We start from the raw sequence: 16,177 nt of genomic DNA on the forward strand, positions 1-16,177 counted from the left end.
GAATTAGGACCTCACCTGCATAAACATTTCAGGTCAACTGTGGATACATATATACCACTCGGCAGCTGCAAAGAAGCAATTCAGTTTTCAACAAATTCTTTATTAATTTGAAAAAAATGGTTAAAAGTAAAATTACACATATGGGAGGGGCCTATGAATACACGTGAACATAAATATTGTTAGGCTAACAACTGAAGCTTTCCCTTTAGCAAAAAAAAAAAAACTGAAGCTTTCCTCCATTGTTATGTCCTTTTCTATTTACCATGAACATAGAAATACCAGCCCATATGAGTTCATCACTTACAGTAAGAATCTTCGATAAGTTATTCGGAACAGAATTGGGGATCAGCAAACTGAAACAGTTACTCTGAATTTTTGTTTGTATCTTGGTACAAAGCAGATGTAAATTCTGCAATAATAATTTAGGTTTGCACAGCGAGCCAGTAGCCAACCTTGACGTTGAGATACCCCTGCCACTCACGGAGGGAACTTTGTAGCCAAATATACAATATATGCTGTTAACAACTTGCCTGATCTAGTTGGGGCACCTGTGTCTATTTTATGCTCTGGATCAACGGCATGAATTCTGAGAAGTTCTTCCGTTGGACTGCAACAACCAGCAAACGCTACAAGAATGGTAAAGCAGGAGTGCAGAATTGATAGTCCAATGTGAAACCCAAACTGAGACTCTTAATTATACAGCAACAAAGATATCCAGGCCAATTTGCAACGCTGCATCTCAAATTGAGGTATAATCATACCTGGTCAATGGATCTCATCCTGAAATAACAGAAGCATGTAACACAATAGCTCGATGAAAGTTTCTATTACCAATTGCTAGTCTGCACTTTGAGTAAACTCTGGCTTCACTAAACAAAAAGTAAAGCTAATTGTACCTGGAAGGGTTCATATTTGCATGGCAGACGAATATAAGCTGGAGAGGGGTAAAACAGTAGAACATAAAATTCATTCTGTTTTCCTCTGAAATTATTAGAGGGGATCATCCAATCAAGAGCTCAACATGTAGGATTGCGCTCCTTCTCTGGTCATAGCTAGCTAGAGCGGACATGAGAGGGCTCTGATTCATGGACAGAGGAAAGATAGATGAAAGCACTGAACAAATGGGCAGAACCGCAGAACTGTTGTAGATCATGGTAGAGCCTCCACACGAATGGATACCGCACGTCTTGCAGTTGGAGCAAGGTCTTTATTGGCATGTAATGTCCCTTGGTCTACCTCCACACGAGGACTCTTCATATGGCTCCATTGATTTTATCTCAGAGACAGTGGAGGAGAGGAGGAGGCATAATAACGGCAGTGTTTTTTATAGGACTCGTTCCATCAGGTGGGCATCAAAGAAGATGGAGCAACGGGTGCATATGGGCCAAGTAAATGGGCTTCACGGAATAACTGAACCAAAAGGAAACCGACGAACATGCATCAAGGGGATGACCCTAAAAAATGCATTAAGGGGAGGACGGTAGAACATAAATCGAATGCACAAACAGACCACGGGTTGCATGAAAATTGTTGAGGTGGCTTATTTGCTGAGGTGGATAGGCTGCATGTTGAGAGAAATAGGTTAGTGGGGATGAACTTCTTAGTTATATAGGATATGTAGAGCCTCACAAATTTCCGCTCTTAGCATCACATTGGTATTAGGTGAAAAGAAGATACTTGATTTCGATAAACTCACCAATTGTCCTGAGTTTGCACAGTACGTATCTAGAACTTGTTGTAATGAAGTTGCATTGATCATATCAGCTCTCATGAGAATTAGGGAATCGTCAGCAAATAGTAGGTGTGAAACTGACGGTGCATTTCTGCACACCCTTACCCCATCGATGCCACCAACTTCTTCCTCGTACAACAAAAGACTTGATAGGCCATCTGCACACAAAAGAAACAAATAAGGAGATAAAGGGTCTCCCTGCCGTAGACCCCTTGTAGGAACAAACATCTCTGTATCTTCAGAATTAAATCTCACTTGGTATCTTACTGAACTCACACAAGCCATCATTAAGGAAATCCATCTTTCCCCCAAACCCCAACCTCCTCATCATATTCTCCAAGAAAATCCACTCAACACGATTCATAAGCTTTATGCATATCCAGTTTTACCGCATAATTTCCAACCTTTCCAGCTCTTTTATTTTTTATGGTATGTACACACTCATATGCCACAAGGATGTTATCTGTGATGAGTATCTGATACGTCTCCGACGTATCGATAATTTCTTATGTTCCATGCCACATTATTGATGATATCTACATGTTTTATGCACACTTTATGTCATATTCGTGCATTTTCTGGAACTAACCTATTAACAAGATGCCGAAGTGCCAGTTGCTGTTTTCTGCTGTTTTTGGTTTCAGAAATCCTAGTAAGGAAATATTCTCGGAATTGGATGAAATCAACGCCCAGGATCCTATTTTGCCACGAAGCTTCCAGAAGACCGAAGAGGAGACGAAGTGGGGCCACGAGGTGGCCACACCCTAGGGCGGCGCGGCCCAAGTCTTGGCCGCGCCGACCTGCGGTGTGGGCCCCTCGTGTGGCCCCCTGACCTGCCCTTCCGCCTACAAATAGCCTCCGTCGCGAAACCCCCAGTACCGAGAGCCACGATACGGAAAACCTTCCAGAGACGCCGCCGCCGCCAATCCCATCTCGGGGGATTCAGGAGATCGCCTCCGGCACCCTGCCGGAGAGGGGAATCATCTCCCGGAGGACTCTACGCCGCCATGGTCGCCTCCGGAGTGATGTGTGAGTAGTCTACCCCTGGACTATGGGTCCATAGCAGTAGCTAGATGGTTGTCTTCTCCCCATTGTGCTTAATTGTCGGGTCTTGTGAGCTGCCGAACATGATCAAGATCATCTATCTGTAATTCTATATGTTGTGTTTGTTGGGATCCGATGAATAGAGAATACTTGTTATGTTGATTATCAAATTATTGTCTATGTGTTGTTTATGATCTTGCATGCTCTCCGTTACTAGTAGATGCTCTGGCCAAGTAGATGCTTGTAACTCCAAGAGGGAGTATTTATGCTCGATAGTGGGTTCATGTCTCCGTGAATCTGGGGGAGTGACAGAAACCTCTAAGATTATGGATGTGCTGTTGCCACTAGGGATAAAACATTGGTGCTATGTTCGAGGATGTAGTTACTGATTACATTACGCGCAATACTTAATGCAATTGTCTGTTGTTAGCAACTTAATACTGGAAGGGGTTCGGATGATAACCTGAAGGTGGACTTTTTAGGCATAGATGCATGCTGGATAGCGGTCTATGTACTTTGTCGTAATGCCCAATTAAATCTCACAATACTCATCATGATATGTATGTGCATGGTCATGCCCTCTCTATTTATCAATTGCCCAACTGTAATTTGTTCACCCAACATGTTGTTTATCTTATGCGAGAGACACCTCTAGTGAACTGTGGACCCCAGTCCAATTCTCTATACTGAAATACAATCTACTGCAATACTTGTTCTACTGTTTTCTGCAAACAATCATCATCCACACTATACATCTAATCCTTTGTTACAGCAAGCCGGTGAGATTGACAACCTCGCTGTTACGTTGGGGCAAAGTACTTGGTTTGTGTTGTGCAGGTTCCACGTTGGCGCCGGAATCCCTGGTGTTGCGCCGCACTACATCTCGCCGCCATCAACCTTCAACGTGCTTCTTGGCTCCTACTGGTTCGATAAACCTTGGTTTCATACTGAGGGAAACTTGCCGCTGCACGCATCACACCTTCCTCTTGGGGTTCCCAACGGACGCGTGCTGTACGCGTATCAAGCAGCTTTTTCTAGCGCCGTTGCCGGGGAGATCAAGACACGCTGCAAGGGGAGTCTCCACATCCCAATCCCTTTACTTTGTTTTTGTCTTGCTTAGTTTTATTTACTACTTTGTTTGCTGCACTAAATCAAAATACAAAAAAATTAGTTGCTAGTTTTACTTTATTTGCTATCTTGTTTGCCATATTAAAAACGCAAAAAAAAAATTAGTTACTTGTTTTACTTTACTTAATTCCATGCATGCTTTTATTTCACTAGTTAGGCTTAATGGAAAACAACAAAAATATTAGAGATCTTTATAGTATTTATCTTGAGTTAGGCCATGAGGTGTTTGAAGAGAAAATTAAAAAACCCATGGAACTTTGTTTGCAAAATAGTTGTAGCAATATTATTAGCATGAACTCTTTGAACACTATTATTTCTAATGCTATGGAAGAATTTAAGCTTGGGGAAGCTGGTTTTGATGAGCATGATATTTTTAGTCCCCCGAGCATGGAGGAGAAAATTTACTTTGATGATACTTTGCCTCCCAATTATAATGATAGTAGTCTTCTGGTGCCGCCTGTTATGGAGGATAAATTTGATTATGATTATAATATGCCTCCTATATTTGATGATGAGAATAATAATGATAGCTACTTTGTTGAATTTGCTCCCACTATTACTAATAAAAGTGATTATGCTTATGTGGAGAGTAATAATTTTATGCATGAGACTCATGATAAGAATGATTTATGTGATAGTTATATTGTTGAGTTTGCTCATGATACTACTGAAAGTTATCATGAGAGAGGAAAATATGGTTGTAGAAATTTTCATGTTACTAAAACACCTCTCTATGTGCTAAATTTTTTGAAGCTACACTTGTTCTATCTTTCTATGCTTGTTACTTTGCTCTTCATGAACTTGTTTATTTACAAGATTCCTTTTCATAGGAAGCATGTTAGGCTTAAATTTGTTTCATACTTGCCTCTTGATGCCCTCTTTTGCTTCAAATACTATTTCTTGCGAGTGCATCATTTAAACTGCTGAGCCCATCTTAATGGCTATAAAGAAAGAACTTCTTGGGAGATAACCCATGTGTTTATTTTCTACAGTACCTTTATTTTTATTTTGAGTCTTGGAAGTTGTTTACTACTGTAGCAACCTCTCCTTATCTTAGTTTAGTGTTTTATTGTGCCAAGTAAAGTCGTTGATAGTAAAGTTCATACTAGATTTGGATTACTGCGCAGAAACAGATTTCTTTGCTGTCACGAATCTGGGCAAAATTCTCTGTAGGTAACTCAGAAAATTATGCCAATTTACGTGAGTGATCCTCAGATATGTACGCAACTTTCATTCAATTTGAGAATTTTCATTTGAGCAAGTCTGGTGCCCCAATAAAATTCGTCAATACGAACTGTTCTGTTTTTGACAGATTCTGCCTTTTATTTCGCATTGCCAGTTTTGTTATGTTCGATGGGTATTTCGATTCCATTGACTTTCAGTAGCTTTGTGCAATGTCCAGAAGTGTTAAGAATGATTATGTCACCTCTGAACATGTATATTTTGATTGTGCACTAACCCTCTAATGAGTTGTTCTAAGTTTGGTGTGGAGGAAGTTTTCAAGGATCAAGAGAGGGAGACGATACAACATGATCAAGGAGAGTGAAAGCTCTAAGCTTGGGGATGCCCCGGTGGTTCACCCCTGCATATATCAAGAAGACTCAAGCGTCTAATCTTGGGGATGCCCAAGGCATCCCCTTCTTCATCGACAACATTATCAGGTTCCTCCCCTGAAACTATATTTTTATTCCATCACATCTTATGTGCTTTGCTTGGAGCGTCGGTTTGTTTTTGTTTTTGTTTTGTTTGAATAAAATGGATCCTAGCATTCATTGTTTGGGAGAGAGACACGCTCCGCTGTTGCATATGGACAAGTATGTCCTTAGTTTCTACTCATAGTATTCATGGCGAAGTTTCTTCTTCGTTAAATTGTTATATGGTTGGAATTGGAAAATGATACATGTAGTAATTGCTATAATGTCTTGGATAATGTGATACTTGGCAATTGTTGTGCTCATGTTTAAGCTCTTGCATCATATGCTTTGCACCCATTAATGAAGAAATACATAGAGCATGCTAAAATTTGGTTTGCATATTTGGTCTCTCTAAAGTCTAGATAATTTCTAGTATTGATTTTGAACAACAAGGAAGATGGTGTAGAGTCTTATAATGTTTACAATATGTCTTTTATGTGAGTTTTGCTGCACCGCTTCATCCTTGTGTTTGTTTCAAACAACCTTGCTAGCCTAAACCTTATATCGAGAGGGAATACTTCTCATGCATCCAAAATACTTGAGCCAACCACTATGTCATTTGTGTCCACCATACCTACCTACTACATGGTATTTCTCCGCCATTCCAAAGTAAATTGCTTGAGTGCTACCTTTAAATTTCCATTCTTCACCTTTACAATATATAGCTCATGGGACAAATAGCCTAAAAACTATTGTGGTATTGAATATGTACTTATGCACTTTATCTCTTATTAAGTTGCTTGTTGTGCGATAACCATGTTCACTGGGGACGCCATCAACTACTCTTTGTTGAATTTCATGTGAGTTGCTATGCATGTTCGTCTTGTCTGAAGTAAGAGCGATCTACCACCATATGGTTAGAGCATGCATATTGTTAGAGAAGAACATTGGGCCGCTAACTAAAGCCATGATCCATGGTGGAAGTTTCAGTTTTGGACAATATCCTCAATCTCAAATGAGAAAATTAATTGTTGCTACATGCTTATGCATAAAAGAGGAGTCCATTATCTGTTGTCTATGTTGTCCCGGTATGGATGTCTAAGTCGAGAATAATCAATAGCGAGAAATCCAATGCGAGCTTTCTCCTTAGACCTTTGTACAGGCGGCATAGAGGTACCCCATTGTGACACTTGGTTAAAACATGTGCATTGCGATGATCCGGTAGTCCAAGCTAATTAGGACAAGGTGCGGGCACTATTAGTATACTATGCATGAGGCTTGCAACTTGTAAGATATAATTTACATGATACATATGCTTTATTACTACCGTTGACAAAATTGTTTCTTGTTTTCAAAATCAAAGCTCTAGCACAAATATAGCAATCGATGCTTTCCTCTTTGAAGGACCATTCTTTTACTTTTATTGTTGAGTCAGTTCACCTATTTCTCTCCACCTCAAGAAGCAAACACTTGTGTGAACTGTGCATTGATTCCTACATACTTGCTTATTGCATTTGTTATATTACTCTACGTTGACAATATCCATGAGATATACATGTTATAAGTTGAAAGCAACCGCTGAAACTTAATCTTCCTTTGTGTTGCTTCAATGCCTCTACTTTGAATTGTTGCTTTATGAGTTAACTCTTATGCAAGACTTATTGATGCTTGTCTTGAAGTACTATTCATGAAAAGTCTTTGCTATATGATTCACTTGTTTACTCATGTCATATACATTGTTTTGATCGCTGCATTCACTACATATGCTTTACAAATAGTATGATCAAGGTTATGATGGCATGTCACTCCAGAAATTATCTTTGTTTATCGTTTACCTGCTCGGGACGAGCAGGAACTAAGCTTGGGGATGCTGATACGTCTCCGACGTATCGATAATTTCTTATGTTCCATGCCACATTATTGATGATATCTACATGTTTTATGCACACTTTATGTCATATTCGTGCATTTTCTGGAACTAACCTATTAACAAGATGCCGAAGTGCCGATTCGTTTGCTGCTGTTTTTGGTTTCAGAAATCCTAGTAAGGAAATATTCTCGGAATTGGACGAAATCAACGCCCAGGGTCCTATTTTGCCACGAAGCTTCCAGAAGACCGAAGAGGAGACGAAGTGGGGCCACGAGGTGGCCACACCCTAGGGCGGCGCGGCCCAAGTCTTGGCCGCGCCGACCTGTGGTGTGGGCCCCTCGTGTGGCCCCCTGACCTGCCCTTCCGCCTACAAATAGCCTCCGTCGCGAAACCCCCAGTACCGAGAGCCACGATACGGAAAACCTTCCAGAGACGCCGCCGCCGCCAATCCCATCTCGGGGGATTCAGGAGATCGCCTCCGGCACCCTGCCGGAGAGGGGAATCATCTCCCGGAGGACTCTACGCCGCCATGGTTGCCTCCGGAGTGATGTGTGAGTAGTCTACCCCTGGAGTATGGGTCCATAGCAGTAGCTAGATGGTTGTCTTCTCCCCATTGTGCTTAATTGTCGGGTCTTGTGAGCTGCCGAACATGATCAAGATCATCTATCTGTAATTCTATATGTTGTGTTTGTTGGGATCCGATGAATAGAGAATACTTGTTATGTTGATTATCAAATTATTGTCTATGTGTTGTTTATGATCTTGCATGCTCTCCGTTACTAGTAGATGCTCTGGCCAAGTAGATGCTTGTAACTCCAAGAGGGAGTATTTATGCTCGATAGTGGGTTCATGTCTCCGTGAACTGGGAGTGACGAGAAACCTCTAAGATTATGGATGTCGTTGCCACTAGGGATAAAACATTGGTGCTATGTTCGAGGATGTAGTTACTGATTACATTACGCGCAATACTTAATGCAATTGTCTGTTGTTAGCAACTTAATACTGGAAGGGGTTCGGATGATAACCTGAAGGTGGACTTTTTAGGCATAGATGCATGCTGGATAGCGATCTATGTACTTTGTCGTAATGCCCAATTAAATCTCACAATACTCATCATGATATGTATGTGCATGGTCATGCCCTCTCTATTTGTCAATTGCCCAACTGTAATTTGTTCACCCAACATGCTGTTTATCTTATGGGAGAGACACCTCTAGTGAACTGTGGACCCCAGTCCAATTCTCTATACTGAAATACAATCTACTGCAATACTTGTTCTACTGTTTTCTGCAAACAATCATCATCCACACTATACATCTAATCCTTTGTTACAGCAAGCCGGTGAGATTGACAACCTCGCTGTTACGTTGGGGCAAAGTACTTGGTTTGTGTTGTGCAGGTTCCACGTTGGCGCCGGAATCCCTGGTGTTGCGCCGCACTACATCTCGCCGCCATCAACCTTCAACGTGCTTCTTGGCTCCTACTGGTTCGATAAACCTTGGTTTCATACTGAGGGAAACTTGCCGCTGTACGCATCACACCTTCCTCTTGGGGTTCCCAACGGACGCGTGCTGTACGCGTATCAGTCTCCCAGGTACAAAAGCACTTTGTGTAGAAGAGATCACCTCAGGCAGAACAGCTTTAAGACGAAGTGCGAGCATCTTTGAAACAATCTTGTATATTACATTACACAAACTGATTGGGCGAAATTGAGTAACCAGCTCTGGAGACTCAACTTTCGGTATTAAAACCACTGTCGTATCATTCCAGCCCTCTGGAATCACTCCAGTAGCTAGTGCTTGTAGAACTTCCCTTGTAATTTCATCACCACAAACATCCCAGAACTTCTTATAAAAAATTGCATGTAAACCATCCGGGCCAGGGGCTTTTAGATCCCCTATACTAAAGACTGCATTTTTCACATCCTCAACCGTGAAGGGAGCCAAGAGTCTTTCATTCATCTCCTCATCCACCTTCGGTTGAATTTTTTGTAGGACTGTAGGGTCAGTAGCCTGTACCTCCGAGGTGAACAATTCTGTAAAATATCCGAAAATTGGGGGCTTCAAACTCTCTGACCCTTCCACCCAGTTATCATCTTCATCCTTTAATCTTTTATTAAAATTCCGCTTCCGTCTGGCACTTGCAAAACTATGAAAAAAAGAAGAATTTCTGTCTCCAAACTGCAACCAATTCGCTCTGGAACATTGAGCCCAGTAGACCTCATCCTGTTCAAGGAGCAGTTCAATTAAGTTAGCTCGCTCCTTTGCTATAACTTCATTTTCATCTATCATAGGGCCATCCAAGGCCTTCTGAATTTCGCGTTGTGCTTTGCGAAGCCTACATTTTGGCTTCTTTAGAATTCTGTTATCCCATGCATAGAAGGAATTATGCATACGTCCGAGGCGAGCTAACACCCCATATAAGTGTTTGGATGTCAGTTCCCTCCTTCTTTCTCATGAGAAAAGGCAATTTCATTAAAATCCCCCATTACTATCCAAGGACTATCAGCATTACCTTTCAGTTCTCTCAATTTCCCAGGTTTTATATTTATCTTCCCATCGAGGTTCTCAGTATATGCCAATGAATCTCCATACCTTCTAAGGATTCTCTATTATTCGAACATCCATATATTTTGGAGCAGCGAAGATCTGCTCCACCTTTATTTCTTTCTTCCAGAGCAAAATAACACCCCCTCTTCTTCCATCACTTCTGCTAACAATTTTGCAGTCCATCTTAAGCCTTCTACGCAAACATTCTGCCGAAAAATTATCGAGATGTGTCTCCGACAAAAACACCACCTCGGGGTTAGATAGCCTCAAGACATCTTGAAGCCCACGCACTGTCGGGGCATTACCCAAGCCCTGACAGTTGAACCCTAATATCGTCATTGCTCCCGGACAGGCTCCTCAAGGGAACCCGCCGATCCATTTGAAGGGGAGACAGCTCCATCCTTCCGTAAGCGTTTGTTTTTATCCAACATACCATCACCCTCCTCAATATTTAGAAGTGTAGCCCCATCTGTGATGATAAGATCTACTGCTCCAATATCCTTTTCTACTGTACCCGTAGCTTGGAACTCAAGATGCCTCTTCGTGCCCGAATCGGAACTGTTCCGATCATCCCTATCCTCGATTATGTCATCTGGTTTTTTCACAGGGCTTGCTGCTGTATCATCTAATTCATTCTCCCGTCCGTTAGAACATTTAGTTGAAATATTGGCATTGTATCTCCAACTGGTCATCCCTCCCCTCCCAGGGGGTTGATGACCTCTACCAGCATCTCGTTCTATGCCTCCTCTTTGTTCTCGGCCACCTATGCAAGATCGACCTCCGCCCCTAACACCTCCTGGTGCATTACGGACCCAAGTCTCCCAGTCTGCTTTCAGAAAGTCTCCCCACTTCAGATTCTTTTCCTCATATTCTCCAGAGCCGCATTCCAGATGAGAGTGCCCAACTAGACCACAAAACCTAGGCATTTTTTCAAACTTTATAGCAAATATCTCCCTCCGTCCGCCTCGAGACATTGAAACAAATCTGGCTAATGGTGCTCTGATATCCAATCTAACTCGAGCCCGAACGAAATTACCAACTGAGAAAATCGCTTATCGGGTTCAACTCGGTCGGCTGACGATTAGCGATTAATAGGCAAATCGGACGATTAATCGGGCGATAAATGAGTTAATCGGACGATAAATGAATTTATCGGCTAATCGATGACCACTGAATAGGGATTAATCGGGCGATTAATCGTTGAATCGGACGATTTTTTTAACAGTGCCAACGCCTTGAACATCCATTTGAACTTCTACTACCTTTCCCACTTTCTTATCTGTCAGATTCTTTATCATTGATTTCATTCTATACCCAACTGGTAACTTATGAATTTGGATCCATGTTGTGAAAAAATTTAGGTCAATCGATTCTGGAGCCTCCAATCCATCATACGGCTCAATCGAAACTGCAGATTGACGGAATAACCATGGACCTCCTTTCTCTACTTTTAACCAATCACCCAAGCAGAAGCATTGAATCGTAAACAGGTTACCTTCAAGATGTTGGAATTGTATCTCCTTTGCTGGACTCCAAGCCACACGCATGTGCTGTTCAAAAGTTTGTGGGCTGAAGTAATTTGTCGTATGAACTTTTGCTAACGCCATCCACTTCATACCCTCCTTCGGAGCATCCTCCTCTTCCTCAAACACAAGATCATCAAACTCATCATCTTCAATTCCTATCCTTTGGATCATGTCATCTATTGCCTCAGCCTTCTTGCCTCCAGATTCGCTAACCTTGCTTGAAGAACTCGACTCTGGATCCGCCATTAGGAAGAGCCCCGAGCTTTGGAACGCAGAAACCCTAGAAATCGCCCAACCAACGAAACCCTCGAGAGAAGCTGTGAGGAACCCCTTCCAATTTATCTCCACCAGACAGCGGAGACGAGATCGATCCGGGGGATGAGTCAACTCCGGGCCGGACAAGGATCCGACGTCGGAGGAACAAAACCCTAGTCACCAGAGAGGAGCGCTAGGTCAGCCAAAAAGGAAAGGTAGGAGGCTAATAACTTGGCGAGTCCTGCGAGCTTTATTAATTACTCCCTCCATTCCATTTTTTAATGTAAGACGTTGTAGCATTTTACGTACAAACTTTTTTACCCACAGAAATTTTCGGAGTTTCCTAATTTACCCTCCCCTCGTGTCTCACTCGCCTCCCTTCTCCGTCGCGTCGCTCCTCTCTCTTCCATATGGCACAGCTCACTTCTCTTCCTTCCCTCCGTCGCTGCCCCGGGTCACCGCCGCCCTACCTTCTCTCTCTCTCCACCGCCGCGTTCTTCCTATCTGAAATATCATATCCTTCCCCACCACCACTTATCTTCCTACATAAATCCCCTCCTTCCGTTGTCAAATTCGCAATTTTATGTGCTAGATCTGCGAGGAACCATGATGATGCCGCCCGAACTGAGGGGAACGACGACGATGCCGCCGCATCTACCAGGTCCCGTCCCCAAATGGCGCTGAGAACCGTGAGGCGGACCAGCTGATGGACCCGCAGAGGCTATGCAGCGAGAAGGTCGCGTCCATGCCCGACGGCGTCGGCCCATTCGGGTTGTTCGTACTAGCATCCGAGTGCTGCTCTGCCCTAGCCGCGCGGTGCCCGTTCGGGCTCATCGTCGTCTCCTGCCCTGCTGGTGCCCTCCTCTCCCAAAAAGGGCGTCAATAAGGAAGGTATGTGTCGCCCTCTGTTCTGCTAGGATATTCAAAGTCAAGCTTCATGTGGATGGTACTATTGAGTGGTATAAGGTGCGTCTTGTTGCTAAAGGGTACAAACATCGATATGGACTGAATTATGATGAGATTTTTAGTCATGTGGTTAAGCCAGCTACCATTCGGCTCTTACTTGATATGGCTCTCTCTAGCAAACGGCACTTACGACACCTTAATATTTAGAATGCTTTTCTCCATGGTTTTCTTGATGAGGAGGTATATATGATCCTGGATTTACTGATCCTGACAAGCCCAATCATTATTGCAGACTTGTCAAGTCACTATATGGACTGAAACAGGCTCCTCGTGCATGGCATGCCCGTCTCAGCTCTGTTCTTGGCTCTTTGGGATTCTCACCATCAGTGGTTGATACGTCATTGTTCATTCTTCGGTGCCAGGATGTAACCACCTACTTATTGGTGTACATTGATGGTATCATTGTTATCAGTTCTTTGGCAGTTGTTATTCACAGGTTGATTAGTCAGCTTCGGTCTGGGTTCTCTGTTAAATACCTTGGCGCTCGCCATTATTTTCTGGGAATTGAGGTTTCATCGCCTTCCTCTGGTAGCCTTCTTCTTCTTCGACAGCGCAAGTATGCTTTGGAGCTTCTCGCACGCGTTGGTATGTTGAAGTGTACTCCAGTGACTACTCATCTGGCTTCCACTGAACGTCTGTGTAGTACGGATGGTGATGCTCTTTCTACTGACGGGGCTACTCAGTATCGTAGTATTGTTGGTGGCCTTCAGTATCTCACATGGATTCGCCCTGATTTGTCCTTTGTGGTCAACAAGGGGTCAATTCCTCCATGAGCCTCGCACGCCCCATTGGTTTGCAGTCAAGCGCATTCTTCGCTATGTGGGTCACACTATTGATTGTGGGTTGCTTTTTCGGTCTTCCTCCTCTTCGCTGCTTTCGGCCTTCTCCGATTATTGTGGATATAATTCATAGGTGTACCATCAATAGTGTCTAGATCCAGCAAGCCCGGGTGGCCCACATATGGTGGTGGTGGCATATGGCCCACCGGGCGGCCCAGTTGTTGTTGATCAAGATGGAAGATGTCCAGCCCAGGAACAAGGAGCCGGATGCAGCCCGACCTGCGCCAGGAGTCGGATCCGGCAAGGCCCATGAAGGTAGCCGGATCCAGTACGACAGATTAGGTATAGGCGGATCCTTGACGTGCACGGCAATGTAATATTCCGTAGTTAGACAACTTGTATTCCGGCTAGGACTCTCCGTAGAAACCCTAGATCCTGACGCATTTATAAGCCGGATCCCGGGAACCCTAGAGGCACAACAACAACTCATTGTAACAACGCGAAAGCACGCACATAATGCCAGACAAGCAGCAATAGGCCCTGCCTCCGAGTAGCGTGTTCCGAAGCTGGGTAAATCGTGTACTCCTGTCCCGGTTGCTCTCCGCCCAATGGTGAAGGAGATATGCCCTAGAGGCAATAATAAAGTGGTTATTATTTATATCTTTATGTTTATGATAAATGTTTATATATCATGCTATAATTGTATTAACCAAAACATTAGTACATGTGTGATATGTAGACAACAAAGAAGTCCCTAGTATGCCTCTTAACTAGCTTGTTGATTAATAGATGATTAGTTTCATAATCATGAACATTGGATGTTATTAATAACAAGGTTATATCATTATATGAATGATGTAATGGACACACCCAATTAAGCGTAGCATAAGATCTCGTCATTAAGTTATTTGCTATAAGCTTTCGATACATAGTTACCTAGTCCTTATGACCATGAGATCATGTAAATCACTTATACCGGAAAGGTACTTTGATTACACCAAACGCCACTGCGTAAATGGGTGGTTATAAAGGTGGGATTAAGTATCCGGAAAGTATGAGTTGAGGCATATGGATCAACAGTGGGATTTGTCCATCCCGATGACGGATAGATATACTCTGGGCCCTCTCGGTGGAATGTCGTCTAATGTCTTGCAAGCATATGAATGAGTTCATAAGAGACCACATACCACGGTACGAGTAAAGAGTACTTGTCAGGAGACGAGGTTGAACAAGGTATAGAGTGATACCGAAGATCAAACCTCGGACAAGTAAAATATCGCGTGACAAAGGGAATTGGTATCGTATGTGAATGGTTCATTCGATCACTAAAGTCATCGTTGAATATGTGGGAGCCATTATGGATCTCCAGATCCCGCTATTGGTTATTGGTCAGAGTGAGTACTCAACCATGTCCGCATAGTTCGCGAACCGTAGGGTGACACACTTAAAGTTGGATGTTGAAATGGTAGAACTTGAATATGGAATGGAGTTCGAATATTTGTTCGGAGTCCCGGATGAGATCCCGGACATCACGAGGAGTTCCGGAATGGTCCGGAGAATAAGATTCATATATAGGATGACATTTTATGTGAATTAAAAATGATTCGGAAGGTTCTATGGAAGGTTCTAGAAGGTTCTAGAAAAGTCCGGAAGAAACCACCAAGGAAGGTGGAGTCCCGGAGGGACTCCACCTCCATGGCCGGCCAACCCTAGTGGGGGAGGAGTCCCAAGTGGACTCCCCCAAGGGGGGCCGGCCACCCCCTCCATGGAAGGTGGAACTCCCACCTCTAGTGGGAGTCCTAGCTTGGGTAGGTTTCCCTATCACATGGAAGGTTTTGGGTTCGGGTCTTATTCGGAGACTTGTAGTCCAACACTTGGGGTTCCACCTATATAATGAGGGGCCAAGGGGAGGGGGCCGGCCACCCGAAGACCACAACCTGGCCGCCCCCCTTGAGTGGCCGGCCACCCCCTCCCAAACCCTAGCCGCCCCCCTCTCCTCCATAGCTCCCGCGTGCTTTAGCGAAGCTCCGCCGGAGTTCTCCACCGCCACCGACACCACGCCGTCGTGCTGTCGGATTCAAGAGGAGCTACTACTTCCGCTGCCCGCTGGAACGGGAGGTGGACGTCGTCTTCATCAACAACCGAACGTGTGACCGAGTACGGAGGTGCTGCCCGTTCGTGGCGCCGGTGATCAAGATCTTCTACGCGCTTTTGCAAGCGGCAAGTGAACGTCTACCGCAGCAACAAGAGCCTCATCTTGTAGGCTTTGGAATCTCTTGAAGGTTGAGACTCGATAATCCCCTCGTTGCTACCGTCTTCTAGATTGCATCTTGGCTTGGATTGCGTGTTCGCGGTAGGAAATTTTTTTGTTTTCTATGCTACGTTATCCTGCAGTGGTATCAGAGCCGTGTCTATGCATAGATGGTTGCACGAGTAGAACACAATGGTTTTGTGGGCGTTGATGCTCTTGTTATCTTTAGTTTGAGTACTTTGCATCTTTGTGGCATAGTGGGATGAAGCGGCTCGGACTAACTTTACATGACCGCGTTCATGAGACTTGTTCCTCGTTCGACATGCAACTTGTATTGCATAAGAGGCTTTGCGGGTGTCTGTCTCTCCTACTATAGTGAAGATTCAATTTACTCTTCTATTGAAAACATTAGTATCAACTTTGTGGTTCATGTTCGTAGGTAG

This window comes from Lolium perenne, chromosome 3, assembly GCF_019359855.2.
Source record: "Lolium perenne isolate Kyuss_39 chromosome 3, Kyuss_2.0, whole genome shotgun sequence".
Lineage (NCBI taxonomy): Eukaryota > Viridiplantae > Streptophyta > Magnoliopsida > Poales > Poaceae > Lolium > Lolium perenne.